Source organism: Narcine bancroftii, chromosome 7 (genome assembly GCF_036971445.1).
Source record: "Narcine bancroftii isolate sNarBan1 chromosome 7, sNarBan1.hap1, whole genome shotgun sequence".
Taxonomy (NCBI): Eukaryota; Metazoa; Chordata; class Chondrichthyes; order Torpediniformes; family Narcinidae; genus Narcine; species Narcine bancroftii.
In genome coordinates this window covers 180,970,778-180,987,414 of record NC_091475.1, presented here as the reverse complement: position 1 = coordinate 180,987,414, position 16,637 = coordinate 180,970,778, and the positions used below count along the sequence as shown (strand labels likewise).

General features: G+C 33.5%; 1 protein-coding gene across 1 annotated transcript in view; it reads right to left on the bottom strand.

Annotated features, from left to right (window-relative positions):
- The window catches only part of LOC138740129 (relaxin receptor 2-like), a 117,625-nt gene that overhangs the window by 96,841 nt on the left and 4,147 nt on the right, over nucleotides 1-16,637 (bottom strand). The gene's annotated exons all lie outside the window — the stretch shown is intronic.

The following is a 16,637-nucleotide window of genomic DNA, read 5'->3' as shown; positions in this document are numbered from 1 at the left end:
TAAATATTAACCTGTAAAATAATTCCTGTTTTTGGGTAATTTCAAAATTATTGATGTACCAGTATATCATTTTAGAAACCTAATAAACCATGCAATATTTCAAAATATATTAAGAAAAAACAAAAAATCCCAAAGAGAACCAAAAAGAACAAACTGTTAAATATCAACTTTAACATTGATCCAAATCCATTTGAAAGAATAAAGTAATTCAAACATTTATGCTTTGTGATTAACTCTCAATTACTGTTCTCCCAATAAAGGGCACTGACTGGGTATACATGTGAGCCAAGGTGTAATTTTTTCACAGAATTAATCACAGCCATGTCAAATCTACCCTTTGTAAACATTAAAATGCATTTTTGCCTGGGATTAGAAAAAGCAATTGCACTCCTTTTAATTTCCACCCTCGAAGATCCTGACAAAAATGATACAAAGGTACAGTAAAACACAGCATCCGGCACCTATGGGGATTGGTAGATCCCGGATGTGTATTTTCTGGCTACTTGAGATTTATTCTTCCATTGCCTCACTAATATACCTGCATTAAGAATAACAGTTTTAAAAAAATTACAATACTGAACAAACTTCACTTGCAGAAATGTATAAACCTTGAAGCATTTTACTTTATTTCAGTCACATCCTTTGAAAACATTTAACCATCACTGCATCTGTAAGCTCCTCCCCCTCCACAGAGCCGCCTGAAATATTACAGAAAATTAACTTCCCCTTCCTCCATAAATACTGATGCATTTTCACCTTTTATTTTATTGTTTATTTTTTTTTCCTCGATTTTTTTTTTGCTGGTTGCTTGAGGCTGCTGATTGCTTGAATTCCAGATACCAGGCATGTTACTGTATTAGTTTAGAAAATACAGCTCAGTGCCTGTGCTGATATGCATCACTTTACTGAGCATTTGTATGTCATCATCATTAAAATGGAAGAAATTCCTTTAGTAACATTTCATTGAGGAAAACTGCAGATTTGCACTGGTATTTCAACAGGACAGATTTGAACCAGAATCTCAGCCAGCAGTCTCAAGTTTGCACTAATTGATTTGAAGCAAAATGTCTTAAGCTTCTTGGCCGTGCTGTAATCAATTTACTTATCCAATTTTTGTCCCAGAATTATACAATTTGATGTGGGTCATATGCGTCGCTCTCAAATGGCTAAAATTTTTATGTTCGTTGAATCAAATTATAAGGATTGATAATTTCAATGAGTGTGGTCCAAAAAAAGTGTATAATTTTTCACTATAGCAATAATGTGATATTTTGTTTGTTAGCTAGCCTGTAATTAAAATAAGAAAAAAATCTCCTGGTAAGCACAGATGTATTTTTGAAGCATAATCTCTTCATGAAGTAATGATCTGTAAAGGAATATGAACAATGGTCATTTTATTGTCAGACCTTTCATTATAATAAATAACAGAGAACTGAACTGTTTTATTCCAAAAGAAAAAAGTGTAAATGAGTTATAAAATGTTAAAATATATTTTTTAATCTAATGAGAATTACACTTCATTTTCAGAAAAGAAAATTAAGTAATAGACTCAAACTTCAAGGAATATGAATAGAAAGCAAGATTATAATGTTCATCAATTTCAAGTGCCCAGGCTAAAATATTTTCCACCATAGAGTATAGCTTCCCAAGGAACATTAACAGAGATTTAATACTTGTTTATTGATGCTGATATTAAGAATAATCCAAATACCGCACTTAAGTGCCACATGGTACACCTTGCAAAAAAAAACTGTTCTTCCATTTTGAAGGTTAATTGTGTTCAACAAATTGGCTCCAATCTCTTTTAAACATTCTTACAAGACTCTAGCATCTTGGAGCTCACTGATTTAAATGAGGGCATTCTTTCAAAAACAATGAGATGAACTCACTAGTCAAATGAAACTCAAAGCAACTGCAAGGGCTCAAAATCTGAAATAAAAACGGAAACTGCAAAACAAACTTGGTAGGTCAAGCTGCATCTGTGGAGATCAGAAAAGTAATTGACATGAAATATTAAATTTGTTCCTCAGCCCACTGATGTTGCCTGACCTGGTGAGTTTTCTCAGTAGTTTCTGTTTATATTTCATTACCAAAATGGATGATCAATTTAGGTAAGTATCATAAATTATATAAGAGCAGCTGACCAACCCAATTTTCTAGTTCATAAAGCAGATTGGTTCTGCTTTAATGGGTATACTAGCTATCCACTTTCAAATGGCAGTACAGAAAGTTCACATCACATATAGTTCCATAGTGAATTCTCAATTTAGGTTTGGTTATTTCAAGTAAAATTATTTTAATTAAAAAACAAGTTCCATTTATTTAAATAATTCTCTCACTCAACCCAAATTGTTTTGTATTTTTCAGCATGACAAATTTTATTAATTCCAATGTTATTTCATGTTGAAACAAAGGATTAAAAATTCAGAAGAAGGGTTATTGTGAACAATGATATAAATTTAGCATAACCTACAAGGAATGCAGTTCTCCTTTCTATGAATATGATTTATTCAGTCTGACACTTGAATCAGATCAAATTATAACAAACTTAAAGTTGGACACAAAGTTCAATGATTCTCAGAATTCTTAAAGTTCTTCTGCAGCCCATGAACTAGTTTCAATATGTATACAGTTTATAAAATGAAAGCTACATTTTGAATTGATAAGAAGTCACCTCAGAGTCTTTGACAATATAGCAGCTTAATAATGTCATTTTAGTCTGATCATTTAATGACAGGGCTATTTTATATCCTGATACAAATTCACTGTTAGAAATTGAGAGCAATTTTCTACTACAATGTCTTTTTTTTTAATTAATATGAAGCCACTTAATAAACATATCACAATATTTCAAACTTAATCCAAATATATGTGGTATTTTATTTATAACAAAAAAACTAAAAGAAAAAAACCTCCTCTCAATTCCCCCCCCACCCCAAACAAACTAAAGAGAAAAAGAAAAAGGGACAAGAAAACCACAACAGTAACTGTCTCAAGTGGAATAGAAGTCAGAATTTCTACATACCATCCATCTATTCCCAAATCAATATCCGACTTCCAAGTTAAAGCAATACATTATCTAGCTATTGCCAAAGCAATTTGAACAAATTTTACTTGATGCATATTCAATTTTAATTTAGGTTTAATTCCTCTAACATCTCCCAATAAAAATAATATTGGATCCTGTGGGAATCTTATTCCAGTTATTTGTTCTAATAAATTACTCAAATCAAACCAAAGAGGTTTAATTGTGGAACATTGCCACATTGAATGCAAAAAAAAAAGTACCAACTTGTTGTCCACATCTAAAGTATAACTCTGAATATATAAAATTCATATTATGTAACTTGTGGTGTTAAATATAACTGATAAATAAAATTATACTGAACTAACCATTATCTCACATTTATTGTACTTCTCTATATATCTGAATCCATCTACATTCATCTATTTGTTTATTTAAATCTACCTCCCATTTATGCCTTGATTTATGAACTCCTTTTCAAGCCCTCTTTTGTAATAATTCATACATCTGAAATAAATTTTTTTATATCCCTATTACTTAATAATAATTCTACTTCTGTCTCTGCTGGTAATACTAAATCTTCACAAAAAATCTCAACTTGATAATAACAAAATTTTGTATTTTTCCATTATCTTAAATGTTTCCTTCATTCTACGAAAAGTAAAAAAATTCTCAAGTTCAAAACAATCTTTAATTTTCTTAATACCATAATTTTTCCAAATGAAAAAAAAATTATTTTCCATAGAAAATGGAATAAGTCTATTTTGAAATAAAGGTGTTCTTCCAGGCATTAAACCTTTTCCTCCAATCTCTTAATCAATGTTATTCCAAAGTTCAATTAAATATTTCAGTATGGGTGTTTCTTTATTTGCTATTAACAATCTTCGATTCCATTTATAAATAAAATGTTGTGAATCAGTTTCTCCTACTTTATCAAGTTCTATATTTACCCATGGTGAAACATTAATGAGCTCATACTTTACATTAATAAATCTCAACTGTGCTGCTTTATAATTATTCATAAAATTGGGAAGCTGTAAATCTCCTAAATAGTGTTTCCACATCAACTTCTCCAAAGAAATCCTAGCCATTTTTTCTTTCCATATAAATTGTGTAATGTAAACATTTAATTCCTTTAAAATAATCGAGGAATTGAAATTGTAATCGATTGGAATAAATATTGTATTTGAGGAGAAACAATTAATCTTAACACAATTTACTCTACCCATCAAAGTAACAGGCAACACATTGCATTTTTCTAAATGTTCTTTAATTTTCCTTAATATAATAAATAATTTAATTTAAATATTCCTGTCAAATCTGATTGCACGTGAATACCTAAATATGTAATTCCAAATCTGTCCATCTAGATTCAATTACTTCCTTACATTTCTGATAATCTCCATTAACTAAAGACATAATCGCACTATTCTCCCAATTTATTTTATATCCCAATATGTCTCCATATTCTTTTATTCTAATTTTAAGTTGTTTCAAAGAATCTGTTAAATAAATTAAATATCATCTGCAAATACATTTATATTCTTCTTGTTTCACCTTAATACCCACAATTTTTGAATCTCATTTTACTAATTCAGCTAATAGTCATTTGAACCCAATTTACATTTTTCTAAAACTTTAAAGAGGAAATCCCATTCTATTCTGTCAAATGCCTTTTCAGCATCCAAAGTGACTGCCACATTCAGGTCACCCTTTTTTCTGAACCAAATTTAATAACTAAGAAGCCTTGCTACATTATCTGCAGATTTCCAACCCTTAACAAATCCAGTTTGATCCACATATATTAATTTCAGTAAATATTTTGCCAATCTATTTGCTAATGTTTTAGCTAATATTTTATAATCAACATTTAGTAATGAAATTGGTCTATAAAGATGTCAGTTTCATTGGAACTCTATCTTTTTTTGGAATTACTGTAATAATAATTGCCATTAAAAAGGATTTGGCAGAGAAAGTACCATAGCATAATTTAACACCTCCATAAATGGAGGTATTAAAAGATCTTTAAATTTCTTATAACATTCTAAAGGAAATCCATATTCTCCTGAAATTGGAATCGATTAGAATAAATATTGTATTTGGAAATAAATATTTTATTTTGCATTGAACTTATTACTTTACTAATTTCCCTTACTGTAAATACTACATTCAAATCTTTGTTCCCCATCATTCACACTAGGTAGAGTAATTTGAGATTAAAAAAAACTTATCAATGTTATTTTCATCATGTACTGATTCAGAATTCATATAATTCAGAATAAAATTCCCTAAATACATCATTTATTTCTTGTGGTTTGTATGTAATAGTCCCCGAAGATGTTTAACTACATTAATGACTCTAGATGTCGGTTTAGCTTTCAATTGCCATGCTAAAAGTTTATGAGCCCTTTCTCCTAATTCATAAAATCTCTGTTCTTTGAATTAATTTTTCTGTTCTATATGTCTGGATCGTGCTATATTGACATTTTTTAATTGTTTTTTTTCTTCAGAAGGATTACTTTGTAGATCTTTTCTAAATTACCTGTCTTGTTCTAAATGATTTGTCTCTATTACATTATTTTTTTAATTTTAGCCAAATAAATTATTTGACCTCATATCTTTTAATGTATCCCAAATAGTACATTTATTATCTATTGAATTAAAATTAACTTCTAAAAATAATTGAATTCTTTTTTTTTTTTAAATCACAAAAAATCTACTCTTTAATAATGCAGTATAGGGTATATTTTCTTCCTCTAAAATTGAACATATCAATAAAAGTGGCTAGTGATCAGAAAGTATTCTCGCTTTATACTCAACTTAAATAATCTTTCATTGTAACTACACTGATAATAAATAAAAATCTATTCTTGAATAAGAGTCATGTCTATGCAAAAAAGAATGATCTGCTCTAGGATTCAACTTTTGCAAATATCAACTAAATTTAATTGCTTCATAAAACTTAATATAGCCTTCACCACTTTAGCTATTACAATTTTAGTTGATTTATTCAATAATGGATCAAGACAAGTTTATATCTCCTCCTATTAATTGGTGAATAAATATTCGTAAGTGTCCACATTTCAGAATAAATCTGACAATTAATCAAAACGTATCCCTTCACAGGATAATGTTTCTTTAATTAATATAGCTACTCCTCTTGCTTAAGAATTAAAAGATGAATTGATAAGGTACTGGACTCCTCGGCACCATGACTGTCTCTGACGAACCCCCCAACTCGGTGTGAGGGGTGGGGTAGTTGGGGCAGGTCTGATTCCACCTCCTCCAGTTCATGAGGCACTTCATGGACATTAGTGTCAGTCAATGCTCATAATTGGTCAATGTGTCTCTTCCACAATCTGTTCCCCCACTAGAACAGAGTATGAGTGGGGGCTCAATTTTTGTAAGATTACTCATACCATACATGGGTCTTTATATTGTCTATAATCTTGTACCAGAACTCTCTTGTCCACATCCAATGTTCCAGGTGAGGATTGTGGCGATGCAAATAAATAAATAAATAGATAGAAAAAAATATAAAATTTAAAAATAAATAAATAAATAGATGGATAAACAAATAAATAGAAATCGGAGACCCAGATCTCAATGAACTGTGGTCCGCAGGTTGTGGCCAAACATTAGCTCTGCTGGGGTGCATTTTGTGTTAGAATGTGGCGTGTTTCTGTACCCCAATAAGAAATCTGCAATTTTGTGTGTCCAGCAGGGATTTAGAAGTTTCATTGTTTTCATTGCTTTTTTGAATGTTTGTACAAAACTTCCTGCCTCCCCATTAGTACTTAGGTGATAGGGTGCGGACAAAATATGTTTGATATTGTTGTAACGCATAAATTTTTAAAAATGTTCTGATGTAAATTGAGGCCCATTGTCCGTACCTAATTCATGAGGCAATCCATGAATGGCAAGGATAGCTCGTAGACAGTCAATCATGGGATCTGCTTTGGTATTTTTAGCTATAAAACTACTGGCCATTTGGAGTGTGCGTCCACAGCTATTAGGAAAATCTCACCCATGAATCCAAAGCCAGGGTTTGGATGGCCATTTCCATGGGTTAGCTTCGGCTTACTGCATTTTTTTGCTGCATTGACTGTCATACTTTGCAGTCTCTTACTGTTGTTTCAATGTCTCTGTCTGAAGGGCCACCAGACATGCATCCATCCCGGATGGTTGTGGTGCAGTTCTGATAACATGGTAGTTTGTATTTGGCTGGAATAATTTTACAGGTATCCCAAAGTAAACAGCCTTCTTTAACTGATCATTCATGGTAACATGTGTGGTAAAGTTTTAGATCTTCTGGGATGATTTCAAATTAGAGTGAAGTATAGGATCTTGCTTAATGTTGCCTCTTTTCAGGTTTCCTTTCTGATCTGGGTCGTAATGGGCAGTTGTTGACATTGTTCTTGGTTAATAGCTGCTGCCTCTGCTGTCCATTTAATAATTTCTTCTCGTTGTTCTGTCTCGTGTAGCGGTATGTGTGATAAGGCATCTGCATGGCTGTTAAGTGTTCCAGGTTTATGTTTTATACCATAGTTATACACTACTATTTGCATGGTCCATCTTTGAATTTTGGCTGCAGCTAATACTGGTATATCTCTGTGTGGCTTCAGGATTAAACTAAAAGGTTTGTTGCCTGTGATCAGGGTGAATTTTCTTCTGTAAAGATAATGGTGGAATTTTTTTTTCCCACACCAAAAATTATTGCCAATTCTTTTTCTAGTTGGGCATAATTGCATTTGTTTGTGGTTAACGTTCACAAAGCATACGCTACTGGTTGTAGAGGTTAAAGCCTTGTGTTTATGATTTATTGTTTTTTATGACTTTCCCTTTACGGATTAATTATTTTTGTAGAGTTACCATAGTTACTATGATGTTATATATCGTAATATCCAAGCAGACGAGGAGCTCATTTTTATTCTTGGAATGACCATAGAAGAGACGTAAGCACTCGACAAATTTTCTTTGAATTTATCATTATTATTCATTATTAATCATTTATTGACATTTTAATTCATCTATATTTGTTTGAAGTTGAGAATCGTTATCATTTACAAAATGCTTTGTTTTATTCATTGTTATGGAGTGCGAAGCTATGAAAATGTTTATTTGCTTTTATCAATGGAAAATTAAAGCTGCAATTATGAAGTTTGATTTATTTGGATAAATAAGATACAATTTGGAATATCAAGCTTAGTTTTCTTGAAAGGTGACATGTTTTGAAATTGAGAAATATTAGAAACTGGGAAGTGTCATCTACAATTTATTCAAAGAAAATTATTTTTGAAAATTTTAATTTGTTTGGAAGAAAGATTTAAAGAAAGTCTGTTAGAAAGTTCTGGAACCTTCTATGAGAACATCTCTGAATTGTACAGTTAGAGCATGTCTGCCTGACTTCAAGCACCTGTAACCTTGAAAAGAACAGAGCCAGAAATGTTATTATAACACAAGGCAAATTGGCAGGAAGCCCAGATTTTGTGTTCTATAAACAACCAATATTGCAGACAGTTTGTGAATACTGCAGAACTAAGGAATAAAGGAACCATGCAAAATAAAAATTTGTTTACAGTTCCCAAAAAAAAGGCTGCAGTATGAAGAATTCAAGATGTAGAAGTCTCATCAGGCTAAAGCCCTTGAGCAAACAGCTCCTCTCACAGAGCTGTCTGATCGTGAGTTGAGCCAGCAAGGTGGATGGATAAGGCTTGGTGGAATGTTGGAGTCAAAGACCAGAGAAGAAGCAGCTTCAACTACCAAGCAGGATGAAAACACCATTAAAGCACTTGAGACTTCAATGGCTGCATTAGAGGTTAGTGGAACTGAAACATGTGAAGTTACATTGCAAAGCCCCACTTGGACTATACCGAGTGGAATGTTGAAGATAGAGATTCAATCAGCGGTATCTGAATGTTCAGATGTGAATTCTGATGATAGAATTTCCAAGGTTATGAGTGCAGGAAGATCTTCAAAGTCTTCAAAGACATCTGGAGCAATAGAGCTTCAAGCATATCAGCTATGCATGCTAAGGCACAAGCAGGCTTGACTACTGTCTGTGCACAATGAAAAAACATGCTTTAGATTATATGGAAGCTGAAATGAAAAATTAGCAACTAATTCAAGAAGCTGAAATGAAGAAACAACAATTCCAGCAAGAAGAACAGGAAAGATTATTGAAGACAGAAAAGACTAGAGCTTGAGGAACAATGTGCTATGAAGGTGGCCAGAATAAAAGCATTGGCTCAGGCTTCTGCAAAATCTATCACTCAGTCTGAAGTACCCAAGGAGCCACCAGCAGGTCGATGGGTACCACAGCCACAAGAAAACTAGTATACTTTTAATTTTTTTTAAAAAATATATCAACACACATATTCCATTGTACACATTCCAAAAGAAAAAAAAATATACACATCTTTTCCCCTCCCACAGAAAATAGAACCCCCCCCCCTCAAAGAAGAGTTTAAGAAAACATACATAATACATTAACAACATTTTTTTAAACTATTATTCTTATATAAACAAAACTCACAGGTCTATAAAATACTAAATGTTACTCACACTACTAAAGTTATGGAACAAATATATTCTATTATAAAACTATAGATTCTAGTCAAAAAACCTGATAAATATGTATGAAAAACTAATTATTAATTTTTAACAATACTAAAAAATATACAGGAATTGACAAACTATCTCTAAAACAATTCAAAGTAATTCATAAAATAATTCATAATCATCCCAATCTTTTGCCGCTAACTCCAAAAACTTTTTCACTACTTGATATTGAATAAATTTCACTATTATAGGCCTTGGAATCTGTTCCAGAGGGCATATGGATCGTAAAGCCATATGGGCACATTCAATCTCAATACCATCTTTAAAATGTTCATGCCCAAAAGTTTGAGGGATCCATCCCTGCATAAACTTAATCATATCTTCCCCCTCCTTTCCTTCTACAATACCGATAATCTTAACAAGGTTTCTGCGGCAATAATTTTCCAGAGAATCCACATATACAAGATCCATTTGGTAGTCTCTTAGCAGAAAATAAACTGTCCTTGAATTTGATGATGCGTGATATCGCATTCTGGAATCTTCTTTCTGAATGGAAGAGGGAGAAGAGAATGTGGTCGGGATAGAATGAGTACTTTTGTTATGTTGGCTGGACTCAGCAAGTTTGGCAACCCCATGGAGAGAAATGGATAGTCAACTTTTCAGGTCTGGACCCTAGGCAGTAATTGGGTGAAATAGACAACTTGTTGGGTTTATAACGTTGCTGAAATCAATAGAATCTACAGCACATCAGTTCCAAACAGATTCTATCAGTTTCACACATAGAAAATAAGAAACTTGTTCATTTGGGTTAGTTGAGTTTAAATCTTGGCCAAGTCACCTAAACAGCTTTCTTGTTCTTTCGTTAAAAGCATGGTTTTGAAAATGTATTTTCAATGTACTTTTGACCTTCTATAGTCAGAGTTGTACAGCATGGAAACAAGCCAGTCCCATTTGCCGGCATTTGCAGGCATTCCTCCAAAACATTATCTGTGTATTTATCCCAATGTCTTTTAAATGTTGTTATTTATTGTACCTATCTCTACAGCTTCTCTCCCAGCTTGTTCCATATACTTACTATCCTTGTGGTCTCTTTTGAATTTTTCCCCTCACCTTAAATCTGTGCCCACTAGCTAGGGAAGAAAAGATGATGACATTCATGAGCAAAACAGGAGGTTGCTAAATCACAAGACAGAGGAAAAATATAGATTGCTCATTACAAGTCTTTCATCGCTCCAAATCAAGGAATGGCAGTAAAGCAAAATGCAATTCAAAGAAGTGTGATCAGCATGAGGGAATGTTTCAAACACTGCAAGGTCCTTGGAGGCTGATTGATGTTATTCCTTGTGGTTTGTTTCTGTTGAGCCTATGATTTATAAATCTTTCACCTTACATATTGGATCGCAATCATCAACGTCACCAAAGAAGAAGGAATAACTTTCTTTCTCATTCTAAGTATATCTTTAAAGATTGTTCAAGTAGAATTTTCTGCTGATTGATTATTCTATATTTGAGCCAGTCAGACATGCAATTTGCACATTATTTCTCAATTTCCAGTGTAACACTATGATATGATTCATGCATTTGATGTAAGCCTCTTCATGTCTATTTTGATGTCATAGTTCAACCATATAACAATTACAGCATGGAAACAGGCCATTTTGACCTTTTCTAGTCTGCACTGAACTAAGTAACTCTCCTCTGGTTCCACCTACCTGCTCCTTCCCCATAACCCTCCATTCCCCTTCCAGCCATATACCTATCCAATTTTTCCTTAAATGTCAAAATTGACCTGCCACCACTACTTCTCCAGGAAACTCATTCCACACAGCCATCTCTCGTTTATCATAATTGGATTGTACAAGTACCACCTGATGAAGCAGCATTCTTTGGTCCTTGGTGTAAAAATATGCAAACACAACATGCAGATAAAATATACATATGCAGTACTTGTATACATTTTAAAAAAAATCAATATTATTAAATAACTAGAGTCTCGAATGGTTTGTTTGAGCAGGTCATCAGTTATTCAGCAGTCTCATTCCCATGGGAAGAAGCTGTTTCTCAGCAAAGTGGTTCTAGCTCTGATCCTCCAGTATCCCTTTCCTGATGGGAGTAGTTGAAAGGTGCTGTGTGCAGAGTGGTAGGGGTCCTCAGCAATTTTGTGAGCCCTCTTCAAATAATGATCCCAGTAACTCATGTGGCATTGGGATATGCCTTATGATTCATTCTTAATATGGGTTCATGAGAAAATAATTAAAATATAAGGAAGCTAAGGGTGGTGCACTGTTTTTTAAGCGAAGTTTGATTTGAATGATTCTAAAATGTGCTAGTTTATCAATTATATATTAATGGAAAGCATGCATCATGACATTTTAGGGAGATAATTTTAAGAAGATCACAGCTAAAACAAATTAATTTTTTTTCCTTTTATTGATACTGACTGAATTTTCTTGAGAATTTTAAAACCACATTCATGTATACATAATTCAATAAAGCTATGAGAAAAGAGTGTGTGTGTGTTTAAAAAAATAACCACCCTATCCATCCCTTTCCCTGCCCACCCACCCTCCCCCTCAGAATAGATCAAAAGAAAAAAAAAGTTAGGGGAATATCAATAAAAAAATCAAAGTCTCAATACTAATAATAATGGACCTGGGGGTTACCAACAGAATGGGCTTTCAGAGAGTCCTTCAAATTTTCAAAGACATGCAAGTATGGGCTCCATATTTTTGAAAAAAATTATACTTATTTCATAAATTAGGTTATCTTCTCAAGTAGAATACTGCACAATTCAGCATGCCATCTCTAAATCAGTATCTGATTTCCAAATAATGGCTATGCACTTCCTAGAAGCAGCTAAAGCAAGTTGTAAAAATTCAATTTGATACATAGTTAACCTTAATTTAGGTCTAATCACTTTTACATTAGCCAACAAAAATAACATCAGATCCTGTGGGAGTTTAACCCCTAATATTTTCTCCAAAAAAATTCTTACCTCTAACCAAAAAGGTTTTACTCTAGAACACTTCCAAGTGAAGTAACTTGTACATCACCAAAATAAACTTATTGAAACTGCCCTTAGATATCAATAATTCTAATTCATTCTGTCTAGGAAATATCAAATTAGGACCTAATTTATCAACCAAGAAAGCCTTAACCTGATAATAACAGAAAAAAAAGTATTATTTGGGAAATTTATTCTTCATTTGCTCAAAAGTAATAAAACTAGCAGCTTCAGAATATTCTTCTGTTTTCCTAATCCCCATCCTGCTCCAAAATCTCAAAAATTTATTATTAATAGAAAAAGGAAGAAGTCTGTTTTGATACAAAGGGATTGAGAAATTAAACCTTTTCCACTTATTTCATAATCTATTTTATTCCATAATTCAATCAAATGTTTCAGAACAGGCAGATCTCTACTTCCTATTAACAATTTTGAATATTATTTATAAATAGAATTCTGCATACTGTCTTCTCCTATTTTACTCAATTCTATTTTAGCCCAAGCTGGAGATTTATCAAACATTCCACTAATAAATTTCATTTGAGATGCCTAATAATAATTCTTAAAATGGAAATGTTGTAAACCTACTAATTCAAACTTCCAAGTCAATTTTTCGAAAGACACTCTAGCCATCTTTCCTTTCCATAAAAACTTCCAAATACTTGAATGTAAATCCTTAAATTTTTTTTTTTGAGGAATCCAAGAAGGAATTGACTGAAAAAGATATTGAACTCTTGGAAAAATATTAATCTTTATACAATTCACTCTACCTACTAGGGTTATAGGCAAATTATTTCACCTATTCAAATCTTTAAGGTAAATAATTCAATATATATACAAATTATTTAAATCATTATCAACTACTTAATTCCAAATACTTAATTCCATCCTTTGATCATTTAAATCAAGCAAATTCTCCACACTGAGTATAACCAGAGACATAATTTCACTTTTGTCCCAATTAATTTTATAACCCAATATTTCACTATATTCTTCCAATCTTGTATATAAAAATTGATGCAAATAATTTATGGAGTCTGTCATATAAACAAAAACATCATCTGCAAATAAATTACTTGTATTCCTCTTGACTAACCTTTATACCCTTAATCTTGGAATCTTGTCTTATTAACTCTGCAAAAGGTTCTATTGCTGAAACAAACAAAGCTAGAGATAATTGGGTTAAAACTTTAAAATTCTTTTTGCTAAAGTTGTAACTAATGGACAAATTTCTTCTGCTTTTCCATTGTCTAGAGCTAGACAATGGAAAAACAGAAGAAATTTGTCCACTGGTTACAACTTTAGCAGAAAGAATGTTATATGATGTTTTAACCCAATTAATGTAGATCCAATTTTTTTCTAATACCTTAAATAAATAATTCCATTCTAATCTATCAAAGGCCCTCTCAGCAACTAAAGTTACTGCCACCAATAAGTCACCCTTCTTTTGAGATAAATGTATTAAACTAATCAAGCTGGCAACATTATCCACAGATTGCCATTTTAAAAAAAATAAAATCCATTTGATCCATATGAATTAAATTCTGTAGATATCTAGCCACTTTTCCAAAATGTTAGCAATAATTTTATAATCAGCATTCAACAAGAATATTGGCCTGTAAGCTTCAGTTTTTAAATAAATCTCTATCTTTCTTAGGTGTAACAGTAATAATTGCATTTGAAAAAGATTCCAGAAGAGAATGAGTTTCCACTGCTTGTTTCAACACCTCCATAAAAAGGAGGCATTAATAAATCTTTACATTTCTTATAGAATTCAGGCAGAAAACCATCCTCCCCTCGTGACTTACCATTTTGCAAAGAACTAAGAACCTCACTAATTTCTCTTGCCATAAATGTAGCATCTAAATCTTTTTGATCTCGACAACTCAAAGTAGATAAATTAATTTGAGACAAATTATCAATTTTAACCTCATCACTAAACTGGGATCTTATATAGATTAAAATAAAAATCCTTATATGAATCATTTACTTCTTGAGGTTTATAAGTAATCTTCTTAGAATTCTTTTTAATAGCATTAATTTTTTATAAAGGTTTGTTCTATCTTCAATTGCCAAGCTAAAATTTTATGAGCTCTTTCTCCCAATTCATACTTTTGTTTAGTTCTTTCAACTTTTCAGTTCTAAAAGTCTGAATCATATTACAATAGAATTTCTTCTTTATTAAACTTGTCCTTTTTTCGTCAGAAGCCTTTCTCTGCAAATCTTTTTCCAAACTCTTCCTTCTTAATTTTAGCTGAATAATTTATTATCTGACCTCTTAAATACACTTTCAAGGCATCCCATAAAATAACTTTTTTAATCCACTGAATTAACAGTAATTTGTAAAAATTCTTGAATTTATTTTCTTATAAAAACACAAAAATCTACCCTTTCCAACAATGTAGAATTAAATCTCCATGCTCGAATAAGAGTCATGCTTATGAATTTTTCTGTTATGCATAATTAGGTTGAGGCATAATATTGTGTTTTACACTGCAGAAACTGGCCAGTCTGATATGCCTGCACATGTTTCATTCTACCTTTCGTATTCATTATTCCAACATTTCTATTTTAGTATCTGCCAGCAATGAGTTGTTTTTTCTTTAAGCCATCTGCAATGTACCATGTAATCTTATAGATTAGTGAAACACAAACTGCAGATACTGGAGGGTTTCAACAGGTCAGGTAACACCCGTGTATAGAAATGATCAGGCAAAGTTTGGTTGAGACCCTTTATTGAGATCTGATAGATTAATGCTGGTGCTTGAGGGGAGACACTGAGAAAAGCTTGTCATATTGGAGACTTGGAAAATCAATAACATCCAAATAACTAGGCTGTAAAACTCTAGTGCTAAACCTAAAGTTTGCTATCTTTCAACCCAATTTTCACTAGTTTCTTTCCATCTCCTTCTCTCAAGGCTCCATTCCTGCTAAACTACAAACCAGCTAAGTTTCCTTCTGAGTTCCTATGCTAACCATAATTCTTCTTTGGCTTGGCTTCGCGGACGAAGATTTATGGAGGGGGTAAAAAGTCCACGTCAGCTGCAGGCTCGTTTGTGGCTGACCAGTCCGATGCGGGACAGGCAGACACGATTGCAGCGGTTGCAAGGGAAAATTGGTTGGTTGGGGTTGGGTGTTGGGTTTTTCCTCCTTTGCCTTTTGTCAGTGAGGTGGGCTCTGCGGTCTTCTTCAAAGGAGGCTGCTGCCCGCCAAACTGTGAGGCGCCAAGATGCACGGTTTGAGGCGTTATCAGCCCACTGGCGGTGGTCAATGTGGCAGGCACCAAGAGATTTCTTTAGGCAGTCCTTGTACCTTTTCTTTGGTGCACCTCTGTCACGGTGGCCAGTGGAGAGCTCGCCATATAATACGATCTTGGGAAGGCGATGGTCCTCCATTCTGGAGACGTGACCCATCCAGCGCAGCTGGATCTTCAGCAGCGTGGACTCGATGCAGTCGACCTCTGCCATCTCGAGTACCTCGACGTTAGGGGTGTGAGCACTCCAATGGATGTTGAGGATGGAGCGGAGACAACGCTGGTGGAAGCGTTCTAGGAGCCGTAGGTGGTGCCGGTAGAGGACCCATGATTCGGAGCCGAACAGGAGTGTGGGTATGACAACGGCTCTGTATACGCTTATCTTTGTGAGGTTTTTCAGTTGGTTGTTTTTCCAGACTCTTTTGTGTAGTCTTCCAAAGGCGCTATTTGCCTTGGCGAGTCTGTTGTCTATCTCATTGTCGATCCTTGCATCTGATGAAATGGTGCAGCCGAGATAGGTAAACTGGTTGACCGTTTTGAGTTTTGTGTGCCCGATGGAGATGTGGGGGGGCTGGTAGTCATGGTGGGGAGCTGGCTGATGGAGGACCTCAGTTTTCTTCAGGCTGACTTCCAGGCCAAACATTTTGGCAGTTTCCGCAAAGCAGGACGTCAAGCGCTGAAGAGCTGGCTCTGAATGGGCAACTAAAGCGGCATCATCTGCAAAGAGTAGTTCACGGACAAGTTTCTCTTGTGTCTTGGTGTGAGCTTGCAGGCGCCTCAGATTGAAGAGACTG